General features: G+C 42.8%; 1 protein-coding gene across 1 annotated transcript in view; it reads left to right on the top strand.

Moving 5' to 3' along the window:
- Window positions 1–9,318: 9,318 nt before the first annotated feature.
- LOC311019839 (plasma membrane calcium-transporting ATPase 1-like) overlaps window positions 9,319–18,818 on the top strand; it is a 77,170-nt gene continuing 67,670 nt past the window's right edge. Inside the window, exon 1 of the mRNA XM_084019452.1 lies at window positions 9,319–9,333. The gene's annotated coding sequence lies outside the window, so the exon portion shown is untranslated. The remainder of the gene's footprint in view (window positions 9,334–18,818) is intronic.

The following is an 18,818-nucleotide window of genomic DNA, read 5'->3' as shown; positions in this document are numbered from 1 at the left end:
CACACACACACACACACACACACACACACACACACACACACACACACACACACACACACACACACATCATGAAATCACAACCTGCTGTTCCACCCTTCTCCTGGTGGAGAATCAGAGGACAGACTGGATATGTTGCTGCCTCATTGCAGAGCATCAGTCCATTGATCCTCTGCTACATTACGCCCCGACGAGCCGAAAACCTCAAATTCAAACGTCGATGGACCAAAAAACATAACATGTGGTGAGGAGTCACCAGTGATGGGAGAACTACTCAGATCCTTTATAAACTCTTAAGGTGCGTTCACAGCCAACTTTTGCATACAACTTCAATGCAAATGCCGGGTGACGCGATGTCATCAGAACTCCATTCAGAAAACAAGCATTTTAAAAGTTGTTTGCTTGTCTTCTTGCAGACAGACCTAACAAACCATGACTTCATGCTTTTTACATTGTTGTTATTATGTAGTTATTTAGGCATCATTTTATTATCCATTCATTGCAATTAAATCATGACAAAATAGTTTTTGAGTTCATGCCGCTGTAGTAAACCAGCCGATGTGTGTCTTGCTATTCACAGTGAATGCAGCTCAGTGAAATTCACCGAGCACCTCTGGGTGATGTTATGAACAGGATGGCGTTTGGTTTCCCAGCATATCTGGGGCTTCACAACATTTCAGCCATGATGGATGCCGTGTCTACATGGAGGTAAGAACCCCTCCATCTCTGACACGCGTAGCCCTGGTGATGCAAATAAACACAAATGATCCTGCGGTCAAACTCGCACGAGCAACGTTGTGATCAGAAGTCGTGACGAGGGCATCTGGTGGACATAATGGAGAACGGCTTTAAAGCTTCATGGAGATGCAGGCAAAGTTTCTGAAAGCAGGAACAGATGAAGCAGATGTCAAAGAGGCAGTTTATCAATAGGCTCGGTACACGACAGGCATGACTTTCCTGGACATACATTCTGTTCCTACCCAGAAGGTAAACATCATAGATAAACACCTCCCTTCCATCATTGCTCCACCCCAAACCAACACAAGAGGCAACAGAACAGGTTGCCTGACTGGTCTGTGACTGGCAGGAAAAGAGACTCGATGGTGGTGTGTTGACTTTCCTGTACATGCTCTGATTATATGATGGACTGCAGAAGGGAAACCAGTCTCTCCGAGCTGCTGATGAAAAGTTAATGGTACCAGTGAGCACTTTGCCCCCCCAGGCAGCAGTAATGACGGGGCTGGACTCCATGTCAGGGACCGCCAGCAGAGCTCCGGGCCAGGAGGCGAGCCTCACGCTGCTGTCCGGGACGGGGACTCGTCTTCTGCCTGGGTATCAATCAGCTGACAGGTGGCTGCTGCTGGAGCCGCGGCGCTGAGGATGATGGGTAACTCCTTGAGCAGGTGACTGGGGGATTGATGTTCGCTCTGAAACAGTGTGTCACCATTTATGGATTCTCTTCTCTGACCTTTAACCTTGGCTGTCGAAAGGCAGTTTTTCTTCTTCGGCCTGCGTGGAAACAGCCGAGGTCGTGATTAGACGACATATTTCAACATTTTATTGTTACAATAAATGTAACAAAATTTTATTCAGCTGTTTATTTCAGAGTGAGTACTTTAATTTTCAAATAATCTCAGAAATTATCAATGAATATGAACTAAATGGACTAACGACAGCCTCAGACTTGTGTTCCTCTATAATGAAACGGCATTATCACTTATGTTTCCAGGGAACGTTTTTCTACCGGATAACGTTTGTTTTTGACGTTCCTCAAATATGTTTCTAATCAAAGTTCCTGCAACTCCGTGTAGGGATGCGTTCGAGTTCTATTCAGTAAAAATGAGCTTTGGGGCTCAAAATGTATTTAAATGCAATCTTGTAAAATTTTGTTTTTGGTGCAAAACTTTTATAGATGCATTTTTTAAGGAGATGTTTTCATGAGATGTTATAAAAACATTTATTTGAGGGGTAATTATGACCTGTTTAACCTTTTATTGTTTTTATTGCACCGGTATCGGATGACGTTTGAAATGTTGACATTCATGATATCCCTGGTTTGCAGAAATGTATAAATGCAGGCGTTTTATTCTGGCAGCTGCATCGTGCATTTAGGTCAAAGCATTGTTGTGCAGCCTGGAAGTAAAGCCTCGTAGCTGCTAGCCTAGCGGTTGACGTTATCTCTGGTTTAGCGGATCGTGCTGCTCGATAACAGACGCAGTCGTAAAAAAGTGATGGTGCCTGACCAATCACAGCCCTGCAGCCAACCCCTGAAAGTACCTGGAGATTGTGTTTAGTATCACGTCCAAAGCAGAAACCACATTCAGGTTGCAGGAAATCTCTGCACCATGTCTGCAGAAACCATGTTGCTGACTTGTACACCAGATAAAACAACAACAACCTTTCTCTGTGTTATCGAGCCTGTTTGGAAATATAGAAATATAGAAAGTGAATCTGTGTACATCATGTTAGCAGGAGGCTCGGGAGAGAAAAAAAAAAAACAGAAAAGCCTTTGTGATAAAAATAATACAGATTACGTGAGAAGGTAGCCATGGATACAACATCCAGTCACCCTTGTCAGTGCATATATGGAGAGATTTATGTGTTTCCACCTCAAGTAGTTGTCTAAATGCTGTGTGTTGTCAGAAAGCTGCAGTGTAGGTGGATCCTGACCCCAGGAAGTCACAGCGTTACATAAGCCTGATGGATTTGAATCACAGCCTCCATTTCATAATTAACATTAACGCTGAAAAGTTTCTGCTGCATTCCAGCAGGATTCCACTGATCAATGATTAGATCATGATTAAATCACTGCTTTCGATTGGCTCCTGCTCTTTGCACCGCGTTCACAGAAAACTCCCCCATGTTGGACGACACCTTGTGAAAGCCTCAATGTGTTATTTGTATTACTATGGAACATTCGAGGGCGATTCTGCTTTTTTACAACCTTTTTCATCAATATTGACCTTCCTGAAAATGTGTTACTCACCAAGGATGCGTGTGAAATCGTCCTCTCATTCACTAACCTCCGTGTAACGAGGACTCAATGGCTCCTTAGTGACCATCGTTGCCGAGAGCGCGTACAGGCCAAGGACACTCGTTGTGCTTCGCTGAGAGGAGTTTGGAGGGCAATAGATCTCGCATATATTTTCTCTCTCGGAATTCAGACAAAAATAGGCGGTACATTCAGTAGAGGGATTTAGGACTCACCTTCTGTTACTAAATGAAGATGAATTGTGGATTCAAGTCCTTCAGTTCAGTCTCCATTTTTTTAATGGCCAAGCTACGCGATCGTTCTCTGTCAAATCACCTCATCGTCACTTAATATACTTTTACTTCACAGTGTCACTACCTCTTCACATCTCTGAATACGCACAATTACTTCCCATTGTGATGCTTCGCAGGCGGCTCTTGAAAGCAGTGTGAGCAGGTTTAACTTGTAACTTGGTAACAGTGATGTTTATTACTTCTGACCTGGAAATCGGGTGTTAAAGATTCCTTCTTGTTCTGAACTGAAACTTTTTTTTTTTTTTTAAGAAAAGTCAAACTAACAGGATCACGTCAGTTTCAAGGCTGAAAAAAGCCCTCCGGAAATGTTGAGCTTGACCTTTATATTCTGTCTGATGCTCATCAGTCTCTGTCTTTATCTAAAGAGCAGGAGTCAGGATGTGGTTACGTAGCTAGCTTGGCACAAAGACCGAAAGCAGAAGTGAACTTGTAGCCGTGCACAAATATCTACACCTCCAAACACATCTGGATGTGTTCTTTCAGCTCCCTTTTTCCTGAATTTTGGGTAATTACCTCAGAGCAAGTCTGTAGAAATCAGGCGGCAACCTCCGGCTCGGAAAAGTGAAGCCGAATCTGAAGTGCCTTAAACTTGCATTCTCTCAGCTTGCCATCAGGGAGCGACTACTCAGAAGTCTATTAGAACATGAGCCTACTTCTCACTTGATTTATTATATCAGAAAACATTGAAAGCATGAGTTTATGGCCTCAATGTCTAGTTTTAATCCAGCATGATGTTCTTTTAGTAAAATATGATATTTCGGGGCGGTCATCATGTCATCATATTCCAGGGGAGGGGCCGCCACCTTGGCCCCCTGTTGACTCCACCTCTGCAGTCCGGTAGCTCAGGAAGGTTCAGTAAAGCAACGGTGCTACATGAAGAAGCTAGACGATTCCTCCTCAAAGGACCTTGAACGTCTGAACCAAACTTTCGTGGCATCCATCCGACGGTATAAGCGGTATATTTGGCTCTGATGCAAAGTGTTCAGAACCACGCAGTTAAATATAAAACAGGAAATTCAGCCACAGCTGCTCACCGCCGCAGTAACTCGGAGCTGCAGGTGGAATCACTCTTTCGTATCTGTGAAACTGCAGGGCAGCAGCACCAATAACACATCACACAGTGATGTATGACGCCATTACGCTGCAGACAAAAGATCAGTCAGCATCCCGCTTCGGTCGGTGCCGCAGCGAGCTCTTTTTATAATACAGCTAAAGACTTTTTCTTTAATGGAATTGTTCACACATATCTAACGATATCCTGTTTATGGCAAACGACTAGTTTCATTTCCATTGAAAGAAGCAACAGAGAGGAACTGAAAGCCAGACGATGTTAGATTTGATACAGGTGGGACCAACATGGACTGGTTGAGGGTCCAACAGGGCTGGACTGTAAGTACACATACTCAAGTACTGTCAACTTGTACTTTACTTGGATGCTTCCATTTTATGGTATTTTAAACTGCTCCTTCACCATTACAGCTTTAGGTAGTAGTTACTTTGCAGATTTATATTATTAATCAAAAAACATAACATGAACTAATTACAACAATATATTATTAAAGAACTATATAAATATAATAACAAAAAAACTTGATTTTGGTACTTTACATTTCAATGCTAATACTTGCACATGTTTATTGAGTACAATTTTGAATGCAGAGTATTCAGAGTACTTTTAGATCGTCGTACTGCTTCTTGCAAGTAAACATTATACGGGTACTTCTGTGGTCCAAGTGAACTGGTCTGCTTTTTCATTGCAGTTGGATGCAGAAAACGGACGTGAGGTCCAGCGATGCTGCGGCTGTCAAAAAGGCATTTTGGGAAAATTTCAAGTGTGTGTGCGTGAGTGTGTTTGAGCTCCTGCTGCCTCCAAAGCCACGGACAGATGGAGAGGTGACTTTTTTTGCCCTGAACGAGTCTCTCAGGACGCCCTCCCTCCAGGCCCTGGGACGTCTCCAGAAACTCAATAAATGCTTCAGAGGGTTGAGGTTATGGATGAAGGGCTCGTTCACAACACATCTCCGGGCTAAACGTTGCTTCTGGTTGGGGGAGTGAGGTGAAGCTCAATGTCAGTCCCAGGAGTTCTGCAACCTCTTGTTAATCGTGGTCGTCGTGACTACGGGTCACGTCTAACTTTGTGCTCATCACCACCTCCTCTTTTTTTTTAGAGAGAGAGAATTGTAAAAATTCCAAGACAAAACAAAAGATTTCTATGAATCTTTAAAAAATGACATAAATAGTTTAAAATGTTTGAGTCTGATTGAAAGGAATTACTCATCAAACAGACATTTAATCTAAAGGCAGCGTGAGTCGGCCCCTCCCCCGAGGGTTACGGTGCACGCCGCCCGGTGAAAGTCCACCTTCACTCTTGTTTTGGAACGACCTTCGTCTGCCATTTGTGTAGCTTCCTTTTGGTCGCTACATTTTTATAATGGTTAACGCCGAGAAAGCTAAAAATAAGAAAATACAGGAAGAAGGGCAAGGTGTCTGCAGATACTGACTCTACCAGAGGCCACCACCATTGCTTGTCCTCTTTACATTTTATCTTCGACAGTTTATTTTGGATTCCCGTCTACTCTGGCTTTGTGATAAAGTCTCGGCCTCTTCTCCTGCCTTTTCGTTCCTCCGACTGACTTCCCAGGACGTATATTGACAATAGATACACAGGTGTGTTGTGACAACAGTGTGTTCAGGAGGGGAGGTGAAGGGCTGACGGTGGAGGAAGTATTCAGATCCTCTATTAAGGTGAAATTACTTTAAAATACACTAATACACTATAATACACTGTAAAAATACCTGCATTGAAAATGTTAATTCAGTAAAAGTTCGCAAGACCCTGTGACGCGTTGATTCATCTAACCAACAGTTTCAAAATTATAAAAAGATTTCAGAACCATGAATTAATTTCAGAACCATGAATTGTTTGGAATTTTTGCATGAAAAATTACAAAACTATCACTAAAATAGCCAATTAATTGTCTGTCAATCGATGAATTAATTAATTGTTGCGGCTGTACTTCTCATGGTTTGTGAACAAAAATATCAGTTTATGAAGTAACTGGTAACTTACTGTCAAATATTTGTTGTAATGGAGTGGTATAAAGTGGTAGTTACATTCCACTACCAGAGCAACCAGTCACCAACTATATCAGGAGACTTTAAAAGTTAATTAAATTCACAGCTTTCCTGAACAAATGATGAGAATCTCCCCGTAAGCTGCCTGCAAAAAACTATAAAACTAAATGAACTTTTAAATCTTCACCACCTGTGAACTCTGAAAAGCGCTCCCGACTTGAACCAGAGCACCTAAAGCATCGATAACAGCCCGGTCTGATCGTTATCCACGGAGAGCACCGTCTGCAAAACACTTGTTCCTTCAGACCGAGGACAGAAAGTCATTGACCATCTGTCAACTTTATCTCCCTGAAATGATGTTTATATCACTTCAGCAAATATGTCTGAATTACGTTTTTATTTTCTATCAATTTCACGAGGAAACGTCTTTAACTGACAGGCAGCTGTCGTCAGCAAACAGACTGATAATCTCAGTCTACGCCACCTGCTCAGCACTAATAGCAGGTGTAGCAAAGCCTTCAAATTCATTGCTTTTGTAGAATTTATTATAAATGAAGTGATACTCACCTTGAAAATGTCCTTTGGCTCGTATTTGTTCAGCCTTCTTCCATCACACCGGCTTCACTGTTTACGTTTGTCTAGGAGTGGATTGAGTGGTAAATATGCTGATATGTTGTGTACTATAGCTCCTGAAAACAGTGTATCCCAAAGATGAGTGCGTATAGTTCTGGCACACGGCGAGGATTATCATCCGTGGTCGGTGGTGACTGATGCTGGCTTTGGGAACAGTCATGAGAATCTGTAGCTAGTTTGTATTGAAAGTGAGGCAGTGTGCTGTGCTGTTAAATGGCAGCTTTAACCACCTCTCTGCCTCTCTGTCATTAGCATAGCGTAGGAGGCAGAGCTGATTGAGTGGCCAGTTGGCAGTCAGAAAGAAATTTCTTTTCAGATTCTTTGTTCTGCATTTGGACAAGAAAAAAAGAAGAAGAAGAAAGAAATCACCACACATGAGCACAAACCTCAAACAAACATCAAGGTATAATATATATATATATATATATATATATATATATATATATATATATATATATATATATATATATATATATAATATTCTTCTCCTTTCTGAAAACAGCGCATTATCTGCCTTTCATAACTACATATTAAAGACTTTAATCATATTATAGGAGCAGTTTTGTTGATTTCCAACAGATTTCCTAACTGAAAATGTTAAACATCGACATCTATAAAATTACTGAAAGGACAAATATCTGCTCCTCTAAAAGATACATTCAAATCAATATGCACGATGGCTGTGCATTCATATACAAAACTAACCTAGTTTTATGAGCTATTTATTCATCTTAATGTATTTTCCTAAATTAATAACTTGCGATTTAATCATCAAAATTATAAGATGTGATGTTTTTTTGGTAATTTTTTATTTGTTTATTCCATACCCAGGTCCAGAGTACACCTTAAACTCTGGTGTACTCTGGAAATGGACTGTCCCAGTATACCAGTATCATATGCAATGGGCTTTACAGGCCCACAACAACAAGCCCAGTATTCACTAAATATTCACTTTCTTTTTTACAAAGACTTTAATCTTTAACTTTCATCTTTGACTTTTTTCTTCAAAAATTAATTTAATTTCAACTTTATTCTCTAAATCAAAAACATTACGTTATTCATGAAATATTATTTCTACTCAATTTCGAAATAAAGAAATGTTATTCTAAAAAAATTGAGGTTTGTATTACTTTTATTGAAATATGCAACATATATATATTTTAAGAATAATTTTTTCTTCTCAGTGTATTTTGAATTTCAAATCTGCAAATATTACTTTTTTCATTTAATTTTTTTTAAATATGTTCTTAATCAAAACATTGCAACTCCTTTTAAAAGCTGAATTAATCTACAAAAAAATATGTCTGGCAAATAATTATTACATTTTCTATTTTTCAACCTTGAAATGTTATGATTTTTAATATTTTTTAGTATTTTCACTTCATTCTCGAAAGTACTTCCTGGAACCATGGTAAACTCTTGTATATTATAAATACAATCAGAACACCCAGGCTACTGTGTAATATAATACATGAGATAATATGTCATCATTTGATTCACCGCAGTGGGCGGAAGTGAGCCTCCACACGGTGCTCCAGAGATCCAGATGTGGTTTCTTTAATTCCTCACTCAAGTTTCCAGCAGCCTCGAGGATCGTCACCCCGGGGGGCTGGTGTTCTCGGCGGCAAAGGGGCTCCGTTTCTACCTAATTAATTCATAGATCCACCTTAAAAACCGGGGTGATCCCGACTTGGTCCCTCCCTCTCTCGCGCTCTCCGGCTCTAGTTCACTTCCCTCTCTCTCTCTCTCAGTTCCCCCAAAGCGAGCCAGGAAAAGACGCCGCTGACCCCGGACTTTGGGTCTTTTCTCCGGTCCCTGTTTCGACCGTGTCGGACCCCTTCCAGTCCCCCACCCACCGCTACTGGATTCTGCTCTTTTGTTAGCAGAGCCGTCACCCTCCTGCTTTTTTATCCCGGGAGAGAGAGAGAGAGCGAGAGAGAGCGAGAGAGAGAGAGAAAGGGGGAGTTTGATTTCTTCCACCGTAACCGGTTTGACTTCGGACTGGGATCTGGATTGTTCCCTCTTCCTCCGGAGGGGCTCACCGCTGCAAGGACCGGAGCCGACGCTCCCACCCATCTCCCCCCGTCAAACTAACTGGTTTAAAACGTCGTAACAAAGGGACGTTGAAGATCGCCTCATCCGGGTCTGTCAATCATTTTTTCCACCACTGCAGTTGTCAAGTTGGAGCCCTGCTGGGAAATGGACAAACCCCTCTAAACTGCCAGACGCCGCTCCGCTTCGCCGACACCACAGCCCGCAGGACGTGATTTTCTCTTTTGTTTTTCTTCTTCTTCTTCTTTTTTTGGACGAGGACAACCCCCCCCCCCCCCCGCCCGAGTGGAGGTAACGTCAATTTTAAAACTTTATTCACCGCTAGTCCGATTCCTTTCTGTTCACTTGTGGCTGAAAGCAGAGGAAACACGCCGTCGTTCGCGTGTCGTTGCCCGTTAAAGTGATTGTTTTCTCGGGTCCCCCCCCCACCGGTCGTCCGCACCGCTTAGCATCCGGGTAAGTTCTCAACCGCCGTTTCTTTACCTTGACACCCAAGTGCAGACGCATCTTTTTTTGGAGAGGGTGGAGGGTTTCCACAGGTGCGAACGCACAACTATCCCGTTCAGGGACGGTATAATGTATATTATTCTTTAACTAATCTCAACCGTGTCCCCACAAAGCGGTTTATTCACGTTTCCTACGCCCGTTCCTCCGCGCCCAAACGTCCCGGCAGTTAGCTAGGTTACGGACCCGATACGTGCCTCTCTGGTCTGCAGTCAAGGCTGTCAAGTCTCCATTCAAAAACAACGTGGACGTTTAACGCCCATTTACAGCGCTTTTCGACCGAACCACACACATACGGCGACACCGTACGATCGTTTAGAGATTAACACATCCATAATGGCTTTAATTTTTATAAAATATCAACTTTTTTGACGTGTTATGCAGTGCTCGCTGCCTGTCTCCGTCGCTCACGGCGACGTATTTTTTTTCGAGATCGTGAGTGCGTATCCGTTAGTAAAGTTAGCATTTTAGTCAAATTACATGCTTGTACGTTCACTGCATGTGCGCCGAATTGAAACGCAGTCTTCGCGGATACCGAATCTTGGGTTTTTAGGACTTTAAAGCTTCGCGTCCACTATTTAACGAGGACTTTGTGTAAAGTAGTGAGATTTCTAATGGCGCCGTCGTGATGGGGTCTCCCCGGGGCGACGTAACGGCACGTATCGACTGTTGCAGTGGTCGCGAGGCAGGAACCAGACCGCCCGCGGACGTCCCCGACCGTCTGGAAACAGTTTGCTCATAGTCCCTGCCTACAATGTTTATGTTTATCATCATATTTCCCCATGGTAACCGGAAAAAAAAGAACAATTCGCCATCACTAAATCACAAGGTCTCTGGTAACTTCATTACACTGGTTGCCGCTCCTGTTTTCATATTAAAACGTGTGTGATTTTGGAGGGACTCTGGTGTCCTCGCGCGCTGTCTTCACGAATGCGGCGCATTTCAGGACGGTCTTGTCCAGCTTGTTGGAGCGGTTTGCTCACATTGTAAATAGCAGGCCTGTTTGTGCGGCAGCGCAGGGCGAGGGTGGAGGAAGGGGAAGGAAAACAGGTCGTTTTATTTTAATTAACGGGCTTTCAGCTTCGCGGATGAACCGTCCTTACGTCATCCGCGAAGACGGGCGGATGAGCACCAGCTCTGCTCCTCTTTTCCTCCTCTCCTCTTCATTTCATCCATCTCCTCCTCCCCCCCTCTATCTGGGTGTGTCCTGCCTTATTGCGTTAGGAAGGAGGGGGGATCCCGCATCTTGGCTCATGGTGACTCCTCCTCAGCTTGTGACCTCCAAACGAGGGCATTGCTCCTTCTGTTTTCCTCTGCTGCTAATTCACCAAATTCACACCGCTCCGGTGTAAAGAAAACAAGATAACTTTGATGCCTGTTTGTTGAAATGGTTTGAATTTGTGTGTTATTTTTTGGATGGGAGCAATGACTCTGTCAATTGGATCCCCAAAGGAGAGCTGATATGATGTGCTGGATCACTATGGGTGCTGCGACAATGTAATAGAGTTTGTTTCTATTTTATTGTAAAGGTTAGTGTGGTTATCTGTGTTCACGTTTCAGTTCAGGGTTTCCTCCATGAAATGGTTCAGCTGAGGTGGTTTTCCACTGCCGAGCGACCCATCCTGTCTTGTGATGCCATTAGTCAACAGATGAAGGCCTTGACAAATAGCTACTCTACATATAATGGCATTTGTTGTGAGTTATGGCACTTTGCCCCTCCCCCCCCGAAGGCTGAAGGTGTAATTTTTTAATAAAAGCTTATTTATCTTTCATGATGTTAGCGGAGGCGTTCTTTGCTTCAGGCAAGGTGGCCAACATCAACTGAGGTGAAGCAGTTACTCTACTTTTTAATTGATCGTCATGCCAACGGCGGCTTCTCCAAAGTGAGGATTTGCTGCTTTTCTCTGTTTTTTTTTTTATCACCGTAAAGATCTTTTGGTTTTGGCCTGTTGGGTCAGACAAATCACCGTGGGCTCTGGCTAATTTGTGGACCTTTTCACTATTTACTGGCATTTCATGACTACCGATTTAATCAATTAAATGAGGAAAATATCAACCAGATGAATCGCTAATAATTATAATAATTGTTGTAACTGTGGCTATAAGACTGGAATTATGCTTCTGCAGGAAAACACATGACCCGACACGAACGTGTCCTAAATCTCAACAATGGGAAGTGGGGGCCTCCGGTTCAAGCAAGCTGATTGGTTGACCTGACATCCTGGCATGTAGCAGCGTTGCCTATCTTGTCATTGTTGCATCCATTTATGTTGATAACTTATGTCTCTGTCTGCCCTTAATTGTTGGCTTTTAGTGTTGGGAAAAAAAACACTCTGGGAAGTGTTATGTTTCATTAAAGCTGCAGGTAATTCCAACCCATCAGTGTTTAATTCACCTTTACTGGCAACTGGTCTTTTATGTGTTTTTGCTGTTATTTGAGACCGGCATTAATTGAATTTTGGCTTTTCTATGATGATTTATAGATATATGAGCATTGGGGTTTACTGGCGACCTCTTCAGGTGCACCCCCACAGTGTGCTGGAGCTGGGTGAGCCTCAGACACCCCCGCACAGGATGACGGATAGGTATCGGTAATAGTTGGATGGGTGGAGCAAACATTACATTACATGCTGCTGAAACGACCCTAATAAATAATGCCTGGAAATAATGCAGCTTTCACTCTGGTGAATATAATCTCTGCACCCTCGCAGCAGAGGACATACAGTCGGGCGTACCTGCAGAAGGACTAGTGCTCTGTTTGTGTCTGGAGCCGAGGACCTGATGACCACAGGAAGTGACGGGTGCTGACTCGGTGTGTCTGTCTGTCCTTTTAATATCCTGCAGGAGGTTCAGTCTAGGGATCTGGATTTAAAAAAAACTGTAGTCACGACACGAGTGACTTGAAAAAGCTGTCTCGTTTGCGATCATGGTAGAGAAGTGAAAAATAAACCCTGATTTTTAAAAAATAAGGGAAGTATCATGTCATAAAAAAAGCAGACTCGTGCGTCCTTGACACTTGCACTGTCGCTGCCTGTTCAAAAATAAATGAACAGAGCTGTGAATTTAGTGTGTCGTTACACCCGTAACTGCAGACGATGTGACACTTTGCTGCGATGAATTGTGGGTGACTGAGGCTATTATCTTTGAAGGAACTGGTGGCTGTGTTTCCTCGCGGCTGACAGATCTCTTTCAAAATGGCAGCGGCTCTATAAAAGGTGCTAAATCCACGGTTGGAAATGGAATCATTGAATTATATGTACATTCTTGGCTGCTGGGCTTTTTCGACGCCCCTCGGATGTAAATCTTAGCGCCGGTTTCTTTCTGCATGTGGTTTTGGATGGAAGTGGGTTTGTGTGCACACCTCAAACCAACCTGCCACACTGACAACGGGGCTGCAAACAAAGAGTGCAAGTGTGATCTCAGTGATTCAGAACTTCAGACCCCCAGATGGAGTCTGAACCACCTGAGACTTTCCTTTTTTGTTGAATGAACAAACAGGAGTACTGTTTCCCTCTGGGACTCAAGTCTTCTGTCAGTTTGTGACCGTTTAGCTGTTGAATTGTGACTCATTATGATGTTCACACTTGGACACACACACACACACACACACACACACACACACACACACACACACACACACACACACACACACACACACACGTCAGTTCATGATAGCTGTCAGTAAAATATCAGGGGTCGTCTACACCAATAGAGTGATTAAAAAGTGAAGCTGTCATTAATATAATAGTAACATCATGTTTTATCTTTTTGCTCTGCACTTTATTTGAACAAACTCAACAGATTTATGCTCATCCTGAAGAGACGATTCATTTAAACTATAGTTGAAATGACAAACTCCACCTTGACACTTGAGCACCGCAGTGAGAAAACGCCGTCTATGACGGACTCTTACATAGAAGAAATGACCCTGGTGTTTTGGTGCATACCAATAAGCTACAGACAGGAAAAAGAGAACACAAGTAGTACAAAAACCAAGAAAAATATGTCGAATATATCTGTATTTAAATAATCGCAGACTATATACATCAACACTTGATTGAGGACCCATTTTTAGGCAAAATAATCAAACGGGTTAATCCAGTCCAATAAGATAGCTGTAAAATCAAAGTACTCATCGATGCAAAATTCCAATGAATCCATTATCAATTATTATAATCAATAATTACAGATATGTAAGGATGAGATGATTAGATAAAATCAACCTTGGTTTAAACAAAAATCTGTAATGGCTGATCAATGATCCAGCATATCGAGCCTGGCTGGTCTGTATAACGGTACTTTTACCGTGGAGTCCTGGGATGAGTGGATCCATCATCCTCATCCCGTAGCAGCCAGAGTACAATTCCATTCACAGCTCAGAAAACTGAAAGAGCACATACTGGACCTGGTGTGAACAGGTGTTTTTTTAAAATTCAGTGAAATGTGGAAACCCCTCTGCTGACGGAATCCCTGCCTGTGAACCAGATCCAGCAGCGCACACGCTTATGTAAGTTCACATCAATTATTAATGGCTCAGGCCTATATTTAAGATACGGGAGATCTCTGCTCAGCAGAGACTCAGTGTTTGTGGATATAATAGTTGGTCTTTATCATTATTTTATAACCCTACTCGCAAAAAAAAGGCAAGGTAATTGGAACTCCTGACATATGACTCTTTAATGTTTTATTATTTAGCTTTTTGTAAATGGTAATATTAATTTGCAAAAGCCTTGCTGGGAATAAAAAACTGTATCCTGGTGAAGACGAGCAGCAATAACAAGACAAAGCGTGGCCACTGGTTGAACACCAGCTTTGATTTGAAGTATGTTTCTGATTGGCTGGCGTGTGTTCAGGTCAGGTCCTCTCCCTGAAATATCATCATTACTTTACAAAGATAATTTCGCCTCGTCCCGTGTGCCAGCTGAATGTGCAACGCATGCACATTTAAGACCTGTGCAGCTCCTGTACCACGCATGTTAAAGTGTAGGTAACCATAGCAACAGGCTCCCTGATTGGCTTGGATAAAAGTGACGACCACACAAACCTTCAAACACAGATGAGGGTTGTCCCTCTGGTCAGCTGATGTGGAAGAAGCAACGATAACACGTCAGCCGCTTTGGCGGTCGTGACCGTCTGAGGGTGTCGCCGTGACAACACCCCTCCATGACACCTGTGTGCATGCATGTGGAGTTGCCGGGTGTCAGGTGGGTGGGAACGTAGGAGTATGTGGCAGACGGGAAAAGGTAAAGCCAACACACATCTCTCCACCTTTAACCTGCTGGAGTCGACGGAGGCATTTGATCAAATCAACGTTTTAAATCCAATTAGCTTCTGCTCGCATCATTTGCAAGCAACTGAAGTCAAAAATGACTAAAACTCAAAAGATTCAATTTAGGTCTGTAATCACCTTTGTTGGCTGGGAAACCAGACACATTTGTTTTTTTTTTATCAGTGGCCTAATTAATAGGGACAACCTGACTATGAGATGAGCAGAAGATATGAAATTCTATTTGAATGTGTGTCAGATCCTCAAATTCATGTGACATTCATTCGAGCACAGACGCATTAACCGGACAATTTTAACAGTTATGGTATTAACGCTCATTATCCACAGCCGATATCATCTTCCACTGTTGTACATTGCTCTTGGCTAATAATAAAAAAAAAAGAACAGCGAGGGTTTGATAAGAGATTAGCATCGGAGCTTAACGAATGCGGGTATTTTGAGAACGGGGGAGCTAAATCTGAAATGAAACCGGCTATCACAACCAAACCTTTTTGTGTGTTGTGTTTCTAGTATGGCCAACATGGCCCCCGAACCATCGCTTCACGGGAAGTCCAAGAAAGTCGAACAATTGTAATTACTCTGGACGCACAGTGAACGGCGAATATTAATCATGAAAACGACAGGAAGTAAGGAAACAAAAGCACAAAAAAACATGGAAAATAAAACGTACGGACTAAGTCACATGGAGGCTTTTAGGGAAATCTTAACGATGAAAGAAAACGATGATGAAATATCTATGTGCGCTCTTATCATATTCATTCGTCGTTATATATTCATGATCTGAAATTCTAGAGGAGGATTTCTGGGATTTGTGTCTCTTTAGTTCCTTCTACTCAGTACTCTAACTTTAACTTTTCTCACCTCCTGAAGGTGAAGGTGCTGCTGTGACGTGTGCGTGCGTGTGTGTGTGTGTGTGTGTGTGTGTGTGTGTGTGCGTGTGTGTGTGTGTGTGTGAATCCTGATGAAGCCGTCTGTGCAGGGAGGTGTTGAAGCTTGGTGTGAATGTGGTGAGCTGTGTATGTGTGATGTTGTGTACTAACAGGTGTGTGTGTGTGTGTGTGTGTGTGTGTGTGTGTGTGTGTGTGTGTGTGTGTGTGTGTGTGTGTGTGTGTGTGTGTGTGTGTGTGTGTGTGTGTGTGTGTGTGTGTGTGTGTGTGTGTGTGTGTGTGTGTGTGTGTGTGTGTGTGTGTGTGTGTGTGTGTGTGTGTGTGTGTGTGAGAGAATGTTGCATGAAGTGTAATTGATGCTCTGTGGGTTGTAACCATGTTGAAGTGCATCATTAATGGCCACGCGGTTCAATAATTATCAGTTTTTGCTGATCTTTATCAGCTGATATTCCGTCTCCACAGATTGATCCATCTGTCATTGATCTGCCAATGATCCTTCAGGTTGTGGAAGTATTCATACGGTAGAATATGAAGTTATATGGATATTTAAAAAACTTCTGATTTGTAATCCATCATAAAAAAAAAACAACAAAAAGGCTATATCCAAGAAAATATAGCGTAAATATTTTTGTTAGATGTAAACTTTTCTCTTATCTTTCTTTTCTGTTAATATTCACTTTTGGACGTTACGCTCTGGAGTTATTGGAAATGTTGGGAAGCAGCCACCGTTGGAATCTACTTGTAAAAGCACACGAGCAGAGGATGTTCATGATCCTGGCACAAACTTTGAATCTGATGTTTTTGTCACTTGTTGTTTTTATTGCATGTTTGTTCACTGATAGCGATGTGTTGAACACCGGTACCTAAAATCAACTCCTGCATGTTTGCCTTCCACAAAAGAAGGCAGTCATAGCAGGCAACCGCTCGCTGGCTGAGAGTTCCTTAAGTCCTAAAGTTTCCTCAAGTGATGAGCTCAAAGATTTTCATTCTAATAAATCTCTTTCGCCCGATGAATTAAAGCCGTGTGCGTTTAATACCGGGGAAGCTGCATTTACCGCTTATCGCCATGGGTGCCGCCAAAGAGAAGGACGGGGAGATGCTTGAGATTAGAACTTTATATTTTAAGTATTCAACAGACTGCAGTAAACTGACTCAGCTCCAGGACTGAGCAGCTGTGTAATTCAGACCAGTGTCTATGCAGATTCTGTAGTGTGTGTGTGTGTGTGTGTGTGTGTGTGTGTGTGTGTGTGTGTGTGTGTGTGTGTGTGTGTGTGTGTGTGTGTGTGTGTGTGTGTGTGTGTGTGTGTGTGTGTGTGTGTGTGTGTGTGTGTGTGTGTGTGTGTGTGTGTTGCTTACTTGGCATCCCTCTGCAGCATGTTAACAACTGATAAAGATGAGAGAGTAGAGAGAGCTATGCTGCAGGAGAGAGAGAGTATTATGAGATGTTTGTTACCAACAGGCCTGCAGAAATGAAACGCTTCATTATGTCATCCCTGTTTAAACTTGCATCTAGAAATCCAGCATTCTAAATGTAATCCTGTGTGTGTGTGTGTGTGTGTGTGTGTGTGTGTGGTTGCATTAACTGTGGCATGTTTAGGTTTGCTCATGCTCTCTTTACCATGTATATTGAAGAGAGAGACACCAATCTTGCAGGCTATATCGCCATGTGGCTCAACCCGACTACATCCTGGAAAACATGGAAACTTGTTGACTGTTTTTATTTCATTTAAATCAAAAAAGATGGGAAGACATTAAATGTTTAAACGTGCGTTTTGAGCCCAACAGCAGTCTTTCAGGTGTGTGTGTGTGTGTCTGTGTTCCCAGAGATAGTCATATAAAGGCGTCGGTCAGAGAAGGAAGTGAGCAGATGGAGGGCGGATGGAGAGCCAACAGGAAGTGGAGGCTTGATGGTTTCCTCATGTTGTATTGGCAACAATCAGGATTTCACTTCTATGCACTAAAACAGGTGCTGTGTGTGTGTGTGTGTGTGTGTGTGTGTGTGTGTGTGTGTGTGTGTGTGTGTCTGTGTCACTCCAGCTCTGGTATCATTTTCACCTCCTTAATATTGCTTAAAGAAGTGTTAAAGACAGAGATGCCTGGACCATGACTCCAGTACATTCCGACTTCAGCTTTTTATTTCCATAATCCATGTGTTGATTGTTGGTTCAGTGCTTCGTTTGGGGCAAATCAATATCACACTATTAATAAGAACATTTCCCTGCTCTATAATAGTGAACTGCATACCTCAGATCTTCCCCACTAAGTTTGATTGATGTTTCGTTATGGAGGCGCCACACTCGCCTCCCAGAACAATACTGTTAGGCTTGTTAAGCTTCAGGGAAAATGAGCAGCACAGGCCATACATTTAATGAGCAGTTTAAAACCATCGTCCAGTAATTACGCTGATGACAGATGAGGTGCGTCAGGTATGGATGCAGATTTTCTTTTAACCCATAGCAGAGTCGTTAGCCCATCACGTTAACTGATTAGTGTCTTGCACGCTGTGGGTCGAATTGCTTCACGACGCTAACCGATGCACAAACGGGTTAAATCCATCATTTAGCACCAGCTGCAGTTTATGTGCAAAACAGGCAACTGAGTCTCCAGCTCAGCCGTCTGGGAGAGTTGGCATCCGTGATGTTGCGTGCATCGTAGTTGACACATGCAGCCACTTTACCAGAAAGTCTCCACCACGTCGGTTAGTTTAGCTACGGGGCCGTCAGCTGTGTGTCTGCCTGGCAGACTCTGTCAGGGATCCCCCAGGGTAATGCAAGGCCGGCAACTTTAAGCCGATTTGCCGATGAAATATTATTTTCTTATCTTTGGCTCTGCTGCAGCCGGAGTCACTCCTCTCTGGTCTTTATTTCATTGAGTTTAACTTGATAAAACTTCAGGGAACTATTGTATTTGTTTGTCCATTTGTTCAACCTCATAACGCTTGTGAGGGCTCCTTGAACTGCTTGTGTTCACGTCACGTTGAAAGGTTCTGTGAATCAAACGTGTGCTTTAAGGAATTTCTGTGGTTAAAGAGTTTGTTATTCTAAAGTTGGGCACCTTTGACATTGCAGATACTGACGTAGATACTGTCGACCCAATGC

This window comes from Eutrigla gurnardus, assembly GCF_963514095.1.
Source record: "Eutrigla gurnardus genome assembly, chromosome: 2".
Lineage (NCBI taxonomy): Eukaryota > Metazoa > Chordata > Actinopteri > Perciformes > Triglidae > Eutrigla > Eutrigla gurnardus.
This window is presented reverse-complemented; position numbering and strand designations above follow the sequence as displayed.